We start from the raw sequence: 14,049 nt of genomic DNA on the forward strand, positions 1-14,049 counted from the left end.
TAGAAAAATTATAGCTGCATTACCTCAAGAGAATCCATCTCTGGAGGAGATGATTACAGCATGTGCTAAGGTTGGGACTGGATCTCATCACATGGATATGCTAGCCAATTCTATTACAGCTGCTGTTAAACTCACACCCCGTTGCTACAAGTGTGGACAACAAGGCCACGGGAAAATAAACTGTCCACACAAGCCCATTCCACAGGGGACAGCTCAGGGACAAAGAAGTGATAATGCAAGCTGCAACCGATGTGAAAGAGTTGAACATACAGCCAAAGACCACAAACAACACCCTCCTGACAGCACCTCTACGGATGTGATGGAGCAGATTAAAGAAGAGCAACCAGAACAACTTATTCACCATGAAAATCAGACTCTTGAAAAGACAGTTCATTTAAAAACTGTTTGTTTACAAATTGTTTTTCTGCTAAGTTGGGTTTTTCTCACGGTTCTAAACATTGAATGTTTTTTGTTTCTTGTTTAAAGAGTTCAGGATAATCTCAGTTCTAAATAATTTCTTGTATTTTAATGTTAAGTTGTAACTTTTAACTATAAGTAGTTAACCTGTGGCTTGTTAGCTTAAAGGATTGTGATCCTGTCTGCCAGCTCCTGGAAGGGAGTGTTGCAAACTCAATTTAGTACACAAAGCATATTGCTTGCTGAAGAGAATTAAGTTTGTCAAGTTAACTAGAAAACTTCATTCAAATTAAACCCATGGTGTCCCTGTTATCATGTCTGCAAAGGGCCCTTGCAGATAGGGTAACAGAGAGCATTTTATATTTTTTAATTTAACCAAAAAGGGTAAATAGTCACAGTATGGTCACAGTACAGCTGGTCAGGACTGGACAAGGTAAATCTAGACATAACACAAATCTAATTTAGCAGTAAATTCTCTTTAGCCATAGATTTTAGCACAAATTTAATTTAGCGAGCCTAATTCATGTCTGAACCACTGCACACCACTGGCCAAGATGCTGGGCAGGGAGAGAAGTATCAGCCAATGGCTGTCTAGCCTGGGAAATTTGAATTTGGTATTCAAGTGAGTTCTGAATAATAAACGAGGCTGTTTTGTCTGATGAGCAACTGGAGCATGAATCGTGGATTTTGTCTCCTCACTGACGACCAGCACGTTACAGATACACCTTGGGCAGTACAAGAGCCTGGCCAGGGCTACACCCAAGATGGACCAAAAATGGTCATAAAAATGGACAACTCATCACGAGGTCCCATATTTTTAGAAGTTTAGGTTCATCTGCATATTTGGGTTCATTGTCCAGTTACAGCTTCAGATGATGAAATCCCACCCTTCTTGTTTTCTCTCTTCAGTCCACCCTTGTTTATGCTTTTGGGCCTGGAACTTGTAACAATTGTCCTTGGTATCAAGCTAGAAAAGGAATTGTTTTGTCTACCTACTCTGTGAAGAGAGCTCACTAACACTTAATGTGAAGTTCAAAACTACAAACCTAGGCAGTGCAGAATATGAAAGATATGAAAGCTAAAACATGAGGCATCACACCCTGAGGGGCTGTGGAACTGAATAATTTTGGAGAGGGATTGAGAAGGTTTCAGTGGCATTAAGTGGTTTTGAGGTGACAGATCGATCCCTCTCACCTCTTTGAGTGCCAAGAAATGGAGACAACTCCACCAAATAACCCCACAACCCTCAAATACTCACAAGTATCTCCAAGATTGCCTTGAAGCACTAGTAAAATGTGAGGTTTTAGATGCCTTTGATGAATTTGTTGATTTTTACCACCATTTGTTGGATTTAAAGGGATGAGAATGAATCAAAAGATAACTGAAACCAAAATAAAATGACCTCCAGCCCAGTGTGTTCCCAACACAGATCACTGGGAACGTGGGTCATCAGGGCTCTGCCCAACGTGGGTCCTCCCATGGGGGATGGAGCTGGAGCAGTGCACAAAGCTCTTCCTGCACTTGGGGCACTCACAGGGCTTCCCTTACCGGTGCCTCTGTTGGTGTCTGGTCAAGTGAGAGCTCTGGGTGAAGCTCTTCCCACACTGGGGACACTCGTAGGGCCTCTCCCCAGTGTGGATGCGCTGGTGACTGATGAGGTTGGAGTTTTGCTTGAAGCCCTCCCCACAGTCAGGGCAGCGGAAGGGCCTCTCATCCGTGTGAATCCGCTGGTGCCTGAGGAGAGTGGAGCTGGTCTGAAACCTCTTCCCACACTCACCACACTCGTAGGGCCTCTCCCCAGTGTGGATGAGATGGTGGATGGTCAGCTGGGACCTCTGGCTGAAGGTCATCCCACACTCCCCACACTCATAGGGACGTTCCCCAGTGTGGGTCCTCTGGTGGATGATCAGGTGGGATCTCTGGCTGAAGCTCTTCCCACATTCCCCACACTCGTAGGGCCTCTCCCCAGTGTGGATGCGCCGGTGGGTGATGAGGGTGGAGTTTTGCTTGAAGCCCTCCCCACAGTCAGGGCAGCGGAACGGCCTCTCATCCGTGTGAATCCGCTGGTGCTGGAGGAGATTGGAGCTGATCCGAAACCTCTTCTGACACTCAGGACACTCGTAGGGCCTCTCCCCAGTGTGGATGCGCTGGTGACGGATGAGCTCAGAGCTGAAGCTGAAGCCCTTCCCACATTGCCCACACTCGTAGGGCCATTCCCCAGTGTGGATCATCTGGTGGCGGATCAGGAATGAGCTCTGGCTGAAGCTCTTCCCACACTCCAAGCACTTGTAGGGCTTCTCCCCATCCTGAAGCTGCTCATGGACCACCAGCTCAGAGCCCCGGCTGGATCTCTGGCCACCTTCCTGGCACAGGGTGGGTCTTTCCTCCTCAGAGCACCCTGGGATGGGTTTGGAGCCCCTCCTCCTGCGGGATCTCTGAAGCTTTTCCTCCCCATTGGATTCCTGCACTGTGGAGCTGCTCAAAACGGCCTCTTCCATGAGGTTCTGCCGTGGGGATTTGTCCTCCCTGGTCTCCATCCTCAGCTCCTTGTCTGGGGGAGGAAGGACAAGGAGAGGATGGGATTTGCCTCCGTGACAGAGGGAAGGGGAAGGAGATCCCCCCAGTGCGTCCCTGGCAGGACGGCGTCGGCAGCGGGGTTGTCCTGCAGCCGGGGGCCATGCTGGGCTGGGAGATGGAGCAGGAGAGAGGGGGAAAGGGGCACTGACTTCCTCCTCACCTGCCTGGGTGTCCTGGGGTATCTTCCTCTTCCTCACAGCCTTCCTCTCCATCTGGACAAGGTTTGGGAATGGGAAATCCTGGTTTGGGGAAAAATACAATTCATGAGCACATTGGATTAGGGGGTTCCTCCTGCCCAAGTCCATCTCTAGAAATTCCAAGCTATCCATAAAAACCTCCCAGACACCAAGATTCAGCCCTGAAAATTCCTCCCAGGAGTTCCCCATCTCTGGTCCCTCCCCTTTGGTGTTCAGGGGTTCCCCCCTGTCCCAGCTGCTGGGGGTCATGCTTGTATTGGTGTTCCCCTGTCTACTCAATTCCTGTCCTCCCCAGGCTGCTGGGAGTGCCAGGAATCTGAAAAGTTCCCCTCATTTCCATCTCCCCACTTAGGAATGCTGGGACCACCCAGTGTCGCCCCAAAGGGCATTTTCCGCTCAGCTTTGCAGTCCTTAATTCTTAAATATCCCCCCCAAAAAAACCCAACCCAGGGACCCCCCAGGAGATCTGGGCTGAGCTCCCCCTCTCGGGGTACCTGTGGGATGGGGGGTGATGATCCCACAGGTGGGGGACTGTAAATTCAGAGAGTTCTTGACCTCTTGGTTCCTTCTCCTTTCCCTGATTCTCCTTTGTCCCTCCTCTTCCTGTTCAAGTGCATTTAAAAAATTATGGTATGTCCCAAGGGAAGAACTCACCCTTGGTGTTGTATAAGGTCAGTCCCTACCTAACCTCCCTTTTCTTTTCCCTATCCCATTGGCTGTAACCCCCCTGTATCCCCTGGCCACCCCCTCCCCCAAGTTTAAGAGAGCACCCGAGGAATCTCAGCCTCTTTCTTGTCCCAGGCGATCCACACACAATAAACCCAGGACCACGTCTCGTAAGTCTGAGCCTTCTTTGTCTAAAATACCTTAGGTCCATGTTGGATATATTTTGAGACCCCTTCCCGCCCGTGTTCTGTGAAGGGCGGACACATCCCCATGGGGGACAAGAATGAAGGGGTTTGTGCAGTATTTACAACATCTTCCTCCCTCTCCTACCCTTCCATCCCTCCTCCTTCTCCTCCCTAACACCAGCTTCTTCTCCTACTTCCATCCCTTCTCTCTCTCCTTCTTCATCCCTCCTCTTCCATCCCTCCTCCTCCTCCCCCAGGAGCAGTGACACCCTCGGTGCCCCGTTCCCGAACCCCTCACAGCCCATGGCAGGAGCGGGGATGGAGCCGGGACAGGTCGGGATGGGCAGCGCGGGGCTCTCCGCTGCTCCCACCCGCTGGGGATGGGGGGAACCCGGCCCGGGGAAAAGGAGAGGGAAACTGGGAAAATTGGGGGCTGCAGATCCAACCTGGGGCTGGCTGGGGACCCTGGCTGGGGACTGCCAGCCCTTGGGGCTCCTCTGGGGAGATGTGGGAGGGGGGAACACAGAGAGGGCTGGGGGATCCCAGGAGTGGCAGCACTGGCAGGGACTGGTTTCTACTGGGATAACTGGAACCCTACTGGGGTAACTGGGAATGACTGGGAATGAGCACAAGCATGCTCTGGGCAGCTGAGATATACTGGGAGTGTCTGTGACCATAACTGGGAACAGCTGGAACCACAGTGGGAGAAACTGGGAGTGAGTGGGATCATGCTGAGGTGGACTGGGACTATTCCAGGGACAACTGGGATCATACTGGTAGGAACTGGGAAGAATTACAACTTTTCTGGGATCATACTCAACTGGGATCATACTGGGACACAGTGGGAGCAGCTGGGTCCATGCTGGCTGAGACTGGGATCCCACTGAGGGTGACTGGAATCATACTGGGATTGACTGGGAGTGGCTGTGAGCAACTGGAATCATGCTGAGAGGAACTGGGAGGAGCTGGGAATGACTGGGAGCATGCTGGGGCTGACTGGGATATACTGGGAGAGACAGGGAGTCCCAGGGATCACACTGGAGGCTACTGGGGTCATACTGGCACTGACAGGGAGCAACTGGGGCCCCCTGGCCTCATACTGGGAGTGACTGGGATTAGACTGGGAGTGTGACGGAAACTGGAAAATTGGGGAAAAAATGGAAAAAAGCCCAGGATAAATTCAAGGAAAATTGAAGGGAAAATTCGGGGAAAAAACAGAAAAAATATCAGGGTGAAATTCAAAAAAATCAGGGAAAAATCAGGAAGAAATTGGGAAAAACAGCGGAAAATCTGACAAAAAATTGGGGAAAACCAGGAAAATTTTGGGGAAAAAAAAGAGAGAACTCAAGAAAAAAAATGTGAAAAAACTGGGGAAAAATCAGGAAAAGACAGTGGAAAAAATCTGGGAAAAATCAGGAAAAGTCAGAAAAAATGGGGAGAAAATCAGGAAAAAATAGGAAAAGAAGGAAAAATCATGAAAAACCAGGAAAAATTGGAAAGAATATTTGCGAAATCAGGAAAAAAACTGGGAAAGAACTTGGAAAAAATGGGGAAATACAGAAAAGAAAGAGGAATAAAAACTGGAAAGTAATAGGAAAAAAACCAGGAAAAATCAGGTAAAAACTAGGGAAATTTGAGAAGAAATTGGGAAAAAGCTAGAAGAAATTTGGGAAAGGAAGAGAGAAGAATCAGGAAAAAATGGGAAATACATGAAAAAAATTGTGAAAAATTGTGAGGAATGAGGGAAAATATCAGGAAAAGAAAGCCGAAAAGACCCTGGGAAAAATCAGGAAAAATCAGGAAAAAATTGGGAAAAATATTGGAAAAATGAAGGAAAAACCAGAAATATCTGAGAAAAAATTGCAAAAAAATAAGGAAAATAATTTGGAAAAAATCAGAGGAAAAATGTGGAAAAAAAAAGAGAATCAGTGGAAAATCAGGGAAACAAACAGGAAAAAGATAAAAAAATCTGGAAAAATCAGAAAAAATAATGAAAAAAATCAGGAAAGAATTGGGAAAAACCAGAAAGATTAGGGAAAGGAAAAGGGAAAAATCACGGAAAAAAATGGGATTAAAGCAGGAAAAAGCACAAAAATCAAGGAAAACTTTAAGAAAAGAAATGGGGAAAAATTGAAAATAAATTAGAAAAATAACAAAATAATGAAAAAAAATCAGGAAAAAAATCAGGAAAAAAATCAGGAAAAATCAGGAAATAATGGGGAAAATCTGGAAAAATATTGATCAAATATTGGGTAAAATCAAGTAAAGAGAGGGAAGAAACCTGGAAAAAATCAGGAAAAACCAGTAAAGAAATTAGGAAATACGGAGAAAAATCAGGGACAAATTGTGAAAAAAAATGGGGAATAACCAGGAATAAATTGCGAAAAGAAGAGGGAAAAATCAGGAAAAACTAAGGGAAAATCAAGAAAAAAATTTAGGAAAAGAATTGGGAAAAAAACAGGGAAAATTCAGGAAAAGAAAGAGGAAGAAGACTGGGAAAAAATTGGGAAAAATCAAGGAAAAAAAAAAATGAATACAAGAAAGTGGGGAAAAACTTTGTAAAATTGGGGGAAAAAAATTGGCAAAAAACTAGGAAATATCAAGGAAACAAACAGGAAAAAATCAAGAAAAATTAGGAAAAAAAGGGAAGTATTTGGACAAATCAGAGGGAAAAATCAGGAAAAAAAAATGAAAAAAATGTGAAAAAAATTCTGAAAAAAATTGTGAAAAATCAGGAAAAAAATAAGGAAAAGGGAATAAAACCTGGAAAAAATCAGGGAAAAAAATCAGAAAAAAAAATGAAAAAAATTGGGGGAAAATCAGAAAAAAAAATGGGAAAAACAAGAGAAAAAATTGGGAAAAAATGGGAAAAACCAGAAAAATTATGGAAAAATTTGAGAAAAAGTTGGGGAAAAGACAAAAAAATTTTGGGAAGAGTGAAAAATCAGGAAAAACAAAAAAATCAGGAAAAAAATGGTGAAAAAACTGGGAAAAATTCAGGGAAAATCAGGAAAATTAATTAAAAAAAAGAGAGAAAAGAATTGGGGAAAATAATGGGGAAATTCAGGAAAAAAACAGGATTAAATCCCCCTATCCCATTTTTCCATGGAATTTTGGGAATTGCCTACCTGGGAGGTCATAGAAGAATTTCCAGACCTGGGAATCCAGGGAGTGGGGAAAGGTGGAATTGCGGATGAACTGGTCAAGATTTTTGGGAAGGTAAGATGGCCTGGTCCTATTCCAGCTTCCACAATGTTTGGATGAATCCCACTCCTCCTTCCGGCTAGAAATCATGGAAAAATCATGGAAAAATAATGGGAAAGCTGTGATTCAAATTCATGGAGTTTTGCCCCCAAAGCACCCTGTTTTCCCGCCAAAATTTCTATTTTTCCCTGCCAAAATATTAATTTTTTGGAATAATTAAATGGGGAAGATTAGGGGGAAATAGGGAAAAATAGGATGGAAATGGAGTAAAAATGGGGGAAATTGGAGTGAAAATGGGAAAAAATAGAGAAAAAATGGGATAAAAATAAGGACAAATGGAATGGAAATGGAGGAAAAATTGAGAAAAATGGGAGAAAGGAATGGAAGATGGGGATAAAATGATGGAAAAATGAGATAAAACCAGGATAAAAATGGGGGGAAAAAATGAGGGAAACTGGGAGAAAAATGAAGGGAAAATGGGAATAAAAATGGTAAAAATGAAGTGAAAGTGGGAGAAAAACGGAAGAAAATGTGGAAAATAGGGGAGAACATGGGGAAAAAATGAGGAAAAATGGAGCAAAAAGAAGGTAGAATGGGGAAAAGCATAAAAATAGATTAATAATGGGAAAGAAATTGGGAAAATATAGAAAAACGGGGGAAATTTGAGTAAAAATGGAAGAAAAATAAGAAAAAATTCAGAAAAATGGGGAAAAATGGAGGAAAAATGAGATAAGAAAGGGGGAAATGCAGGAAAAAAATGAGAAAAATGGGGAAAAATGGGGAAAAAGATATGAAAATAAAATAAAAATAAGGAAAATAGAGCAAAAATAAGGAATAAATTGGGATAAAAATAAGGAAAATTTGGGATAAACTGGATAAAAATGAGGGAAAATGGGATAAAATTGGGGGAAAATAGAGTAAAAATGAGGGAAAAAATGGAGATAACATTTGGGGAAAATGGAGACAAATTGTACTCTAATAGGGAATGACTGGAAGTGATTTGGCTCATCCTGGTGCCGAGGAAACTGAAACCACATGCGGGGAGCAACCGGGCAATGCTGGGAGCAGCCACTGCCGGCACCGGGAGCCCCGAACCCCTTTCCCGGCCATGCCGGACCCGCATCCCCCCGGCCCCTTTGCCGGGGCTCTGCCGCCACCGGGACCCCCCAAAAACACCTCCCGGGGACCCCCGGGGTCCCCCCGAGGGGCATCTGCGGCTCGGCTCTGGAGCCCTGCCATCCCCAAACATCCCCCCAAAAACCCCAAACCCAGGGAGCCCCGGGGTATTTGGGGCGAGCTCCCCCTCCCCGGGCACCTGCGGGATGGGGGGCGATGGTCCCGAAGGAGCTGCAGATCCAGAGAGCGGGGAGCGCACGTGGAGCCTCCTCTGCCTGCTCCAGCTCTTCCTCCTCCTGCTCCTCCTCTTCCTCCTCCTCTGTCCCTCCTCTTCCTCCTCCTCTGTCCCTCCTCTGTCCCTGGGCGTGGTTCGGAGCCCTCGGGTGAGCGGGGCCGGGCCGGGACACGATGGGAAAGGGCTGGGTCCCCCCCAAACCGAGCTGGGGGCAGCGGAGGTTTGGGGGAACAATGGGAACGGGGCGGGACAGGGGAACAGGGGGAGGTGGGAGCACTGAGGGTCCCCCAGTTCACCCCAGGACCCCCAAGCCCCGTCCCAGCCCCCCCAGTTCCCCCCGCAGCCCCGGCTGAGGGGGGCTCAGCCCAGGAGCCGCCGTCGTTCGGGGCTCCCCCGAGTGCAGGAACGGGAAAGTTCCCGGCTCGGGGAGGCCCCAGCAGAGGAGGGGATCTTGTCCCTCTTCCAGGGCCTTTCAGGGTCTTCAGGCCGCTTTAAAGAGGAGTTTTTCTCTTTTTCAGGCTTTTTTGGGGAGATCCCACCACTACAGGGGTGTTTCTTCCTCCCCATTTTAAGGTTTTTGTGCGGCCTCAGCCCCACAAACCCCTTTTGAGGGGGGATCATGACGGCTTTAAGTGACATTTTTAGGGGTGTCCCCACTCCAAGCCCCTGTAGGAGATGTTTTGTCCCCCAGGGTGGATTTTGGGGGTTCTCTCTACCATGGCCGCTTTAAGGGCCCCCGGTATTGTCGGGTCCCACTGTAACTCCTCTTAAAAGGGCAACACCACTCCCGTTGGTTCCGGCAGTGGAGCCCCGGGAGGGGTTGGGGGTCCCGGGAGGGGTTGGGGGGTACCTGGGTGATTCCGATGAAGGTGATGGGGTCCCCATGCTGAGTATAGAACTTCGTGAGGGGTTCCTGAGGGTTTTTGTAAGTTCTGGGTGTTTTTGGAGCCACGGTGTTTTTTTGGAGTTCCCAAGGGGGTTTACAGGAGTCCCGATGAGGGAATTTGGGCGATCCTGGGGGTGGAGTTTGGGGTCCCAAGGCTGTTTTGGGGAACCTGCTGGTGATGGAGATGGGGACCCCATGCCAGGTATGAACCTTCTCAGTGTCTGTATGGGGTTTTGCGGTTTTGGGGAGTTTTGGAGCATCCAGGGATGTGTTTGGGATCAGGGGAGGTTGGGGTGTCCTGGGAGGTTTGGGGGTTCTTGGCAGGTTTGGGGGTACCTGGGCAATGCGGGTGGCAGTGCTGGGGACCCCGTGCTGGGTTTGAACCTTCTCACTGCGCACGGGCAGCGTCAGCGTGTTCAGGGAGATCCTGGGGGGCTCGGGGGGTCACCCCAAATCCCAGGGACCCCAAATGCTGAGGGACCCCCCAAACTGCCCTCACCTCTGGATCTGCTGCAGGCAGGGGGGCACCAGCACTCGGCCCCCACCCTCCACCATCACAGGGGGGCTGTGGAAGAAATCTGGGGGTGCCCGGACAGGTCGGGTGGGACCCCCGAAGTCCTGGGGGAGGGGACACGGGGGGACTCCCAGGAATTCCCGTTGTGAGGGGATGAGGGGGGACCCAGGAAGAGCTTGGGGGGGCTGGGTGGGTCATGGTGGGACCCCCAAGAGTCTTGTGGGGGGTGGGGATGGCAAAAAACAGGGCAATCCATAGGATGGGGTTAGGGGGGGAACCGGATTGGAGCTCCCATGGCAGTGGGATGGGAAGATCTGCCCATGGAATTCTATGGGAATTGCATAGCAGTGAGATCGATCTACAGAATTCACATGGGAATTGGACAGCAGTAGAATCCATCCATGGAGGTCCCGTGGCAATGGGATGTCTGAGATCCATCCATGGAATTTCCGTGGGCATTCCCAGGTTCCCAAATTTTGCCCTCCCAAATCCCACATTCCCATTCCCATATTCCCATGGGAATTCTGCTCTCCCCACCTTTACACTCCAGTGCCTCCCGCCCATATCTGACATATTTCCGGAGACATTCCCTGCAGCTGTGAGCCAGGGAATTTGTTAATCCCTCAGCCTGGATCTCAGGGATCCCCGTGGCGGTGCCACAGTTGCCATCGCAGCCCCACAGATCCCCCAGCCCCGGCTCCCCCCGCTCAGCCCCGCTCTGGCTGTGCCGCTGCTGCAGCATCTGCAGCTCCCCGCTGGCCCCGTGCCGGTGCCGCTCCTTGTGCCGGCTCTGGCTATCCCAATACCCCAGCCCTGGCTATCCCAATATCCCAGCTCTGGCTATCCCAATATCCCAGCCCTGGCTATCCCAATATCCCAGCCCTGGTTATCCCAATATCCCAGCTCTGGCTATCCCAATATCCCAGCCCTGGCTATCCCAATATCCCAGCTCTGGCTATCCCAATATCCCAGCCCTGGCTATCCCGAGATCCCAGCTCTGGCTATCCTGAGATCCCAGCTCTGGCTATCCCAATATCCCAGCCCTGGCTATCCCAGTATCCATGCTCTGGCTATCCCAAGATCCCAGCCCTGGCTATCCCAATATCCCAGCCCTGGCTATCCCAGTATCCCAGCCCTGGCTATCCCAAGATCCCGGCTCGGTTCCGGCCGCCATCCCCGGCGGCTGCGGCTCCGCCCGGCCCCGCTCGCTGCGGCGGCGCTGGAAGGGGATCCCAGCCAGGGACCCCATGGACATGGACTGCGGGAAGCCCGGGCCGGGCTCCGACAGCGCCGTGTGCAGGGAACGCAGGGAGAGGAGAACTGGGGGGACATTTGGAGATTTGGGATCGGGGGGGTCACGGCTGAAGGAAAGGGGGAACGGGGAGAGCCGGGAAGGGCATTTGGGGATGCCAGGACTGACAAGAGGGGAGGCTGGGGCTGGCTAGATGTGGCATGGCTGGAGTTCAGGGAGTTCCTGTATCCAGGAAAGGGAGCTCCAAGGGTCCCCGGTGTCCCCATTGCCAGGACAGGGCAGGGAAAGCCGGGATGGCTGGGAATAGGGGTCCCGGGTGTCCTCAGTGCTGAGGACAGGAGGGGCTGGCTGCTGGAAGAGGCAGGAATAGGGGTCCAGGTGGTAAATGGGTCAAGGAGAAGGGGGCTCTGGGGCTGCGGGAGGCGGGATGGCCGGGAAAGGGGTGCAGGCGTTCCTGGTGCCGGATAAGGGGGTGCAGGGTGGGACCCACGGCCGGGAATGGGGGTTCGGTGGGATGGCGGCGCCCAGGAATGGGGGTTTAGGGGCCCCTCGGCGCTCCGGAATGGGCGATCAAAGAGTCCCGGTGCCGGGGGTCCCCCTCACCTCTCGCCGCCCCCCGGGAGCGCCCCCGGCCCCAGCGCTGGAGCCATCGCGGTGCTCCGCTGCGGCCCCGCCCACAGCCCCGGCCCCGCCCCCAGAGCCGCCTCCGGCCCCGCCATTGGCGCCGCTCTTTGCTGCCCGCCAGTGGCAGCCCGAGGCTGCAGTGACGTCACCGGTCCCCGGGCAGATCCCGGCGGCGCAGGGCGGCCAAGGCGGAAGCGAAAGTGCCCGAGGGAACGCGGGGGGAGGGGACGGGGCAATTCCAGGGAATTCCCCGGGATCCCCTCCCGGGATCCCCCGGGACCCTCCTCGGCCGCGCACTGCGGGACCCCCGGGACAAACTGGGCTGAGCTCCCGGGCCCTGCGCTCAAACTCTGCCTGGAACCCGCCGGCTTCGGCCCAAAGCGGGGGAAGCCCCGGGATCCGCGGATCCCATTTTTCCTGCGGCTGCGGCTCCCCAGCCCCGGCGGAGCAGGAGCGGGCGCTGGGAGCCCGAGCCCCGATTCCCAATCTCCTTCTCTCTCTCTGCTGCTCTCTCCCTCTCCTTTGGGTGATCAGAAATCCCAGAGCGGCTGGAGAGCCCCGTGCCCAGCTCGGCTTTCCCTGGAAAGGGAGGCCTGGGGGTGCGGTGCCCCGGGATGGCCGGGAATGGGGCTCCGGGGGTCCCCGGGCTGACGGAACCGGGGGATCCAGGGGCTGGCAGGGGAGGATCCCCGGGAAAGGGGGTGCAGGGCGCTGTTGGTGCAGGAGAAGGGGGTGCAGGGGGTCCCGGAGCTGGGGAAGGAGATGCGGGGGGGTCCCAGGGCCCAGGAATGGGGATCCAAGGGGGTCCCAGGGGGGCTCCCCAAAGCCCCTCCCAGGGCACAGCAGGAGCTGGGTCAGGAGCTCTGGCAGAGACAAAAGGGGGTGAGCCCAGCATGGGGGGGACATGGGGGAGTCACAGGTGCTCCTGAGGGGGGACACGACCCCCGGGGACCCCTCCTCACCTTCTCCCACATACCCCAACAGAGCCTCTAAATGGATGAGCAGAGCTCGGTGACTGCAGTATGAAACTTGTTCAGTGGCACAGGAGGATTTAGAATTGAGGACAGGGGAAGGGTTTAACCCAGCCTCCTGTTTGAACAGCCAAGAGAGGGGGCTGGGAAGAAACCCATGCCTGCATTGAATTGAGAGAGATCCAGACCCGGGCTGGGAGAGATTTGAGACACACCCACCTTTGGACTTTGCTGTTCACAACACCCTGTCACATAAAGGTAAAACCTTACAAAAGAAAGGACTTGGAAAATCATGGTTTAGGATTTGTTACTTGGGTTAAGTGTAGCTAGCAGCTGGCCTGATAAGTACCCAGTCAAAAACATCTTGAGAATGAAAGGTTTGTTAACATAACAAACTATTCTTGGGGAGAAAAACAAGTACATCTGTAGTAACAAGGGATCTGTCCCATGGGAATCAGTAGAAAAAGTATGTAAACATTGTTAGAGAGAAAAGTTTGGATTGACGTGTACACTCACCATTACCAACCAGTGAACTGAGTTCCCAACCAACTGGAATTAAGCACGGTGCCTTCTGATAACCATGTAAATATAAGCTGTGTGCAATAAAGCTTTGGCTGTGATGGAAGAAGAAACAGGTGTCATTGTCCATCTCTACTACGACACACCCAACCAGGACATCGGGTCCTGCCGAAGCAGAGGAAAGAAGCAGCTCTGGTGGCCAAGTGGCACGGCCCATTCCAAGTGTCCCTGAGCACAGAAACAGCCCCAGCACAGCTGAACACAGGGGGACCCCTCAGCCTCGGCTCAAGGGCTCTGAAGCCCCGGAGATTTGGATTTCCCGGCTGCAGCAGGAGGATGGGAGGCCGCCCCTGAGCCTGCACTGAAGGCAAGGCAGCAGCAGCCAGGGCTCCCCAGCGGGGGAAGCTCCTGGGCCTGCCCACAGATCCTCTGCTGAAATCCTCGGCCTGGGCACCCTCCTTTGGCATCTCCAGCCACTGCGGGACAATCCTGGCTGGCACTGCTGGAGCTTCAGGGCTTTCTGTGCCTGCCCTCGCCACAGCTGCTGGGGAAGGCACCGTGAGAATTCCACTCTGGCTCTCAATTACACTCTGGGCTGGCTGGGATTAGAGTATTGGAAAATAGACCAAGTGTAAAATTACTTTTTATTTGATTTCTCCAGTCAGGCTTGGTTTGCATTTACCTTG

At 51.5% G+C, this 14,049-nt stretch overlaps 1 pseudogene; it reads right to left on the bottom strand.

Moving 5' to 3' along the window:
• The window catches only part of LOC131586325 (uncharacterized), a 1,027,770-nt pseudogene that overhangs the window by 703,201 nt on the left and 310,520 nt on the right, over positions 1 to 14,049 (bottom strand).

The sequence above is a fragment of the Poecile atricapillus genome, chromosome 19 (assembly GCF_030490865.1).
Source record: "Poecile atricapillus isolate bPoeAtr1 chromosome 19, bPoeAtr1.hap1, whole genome shotgun sequence".
Lineage (NCBI taxonomy): Eukaryota > Metazoa > Chordata > Aves > Passeriformes > Paridae > Poecile > Poecile atricapillus.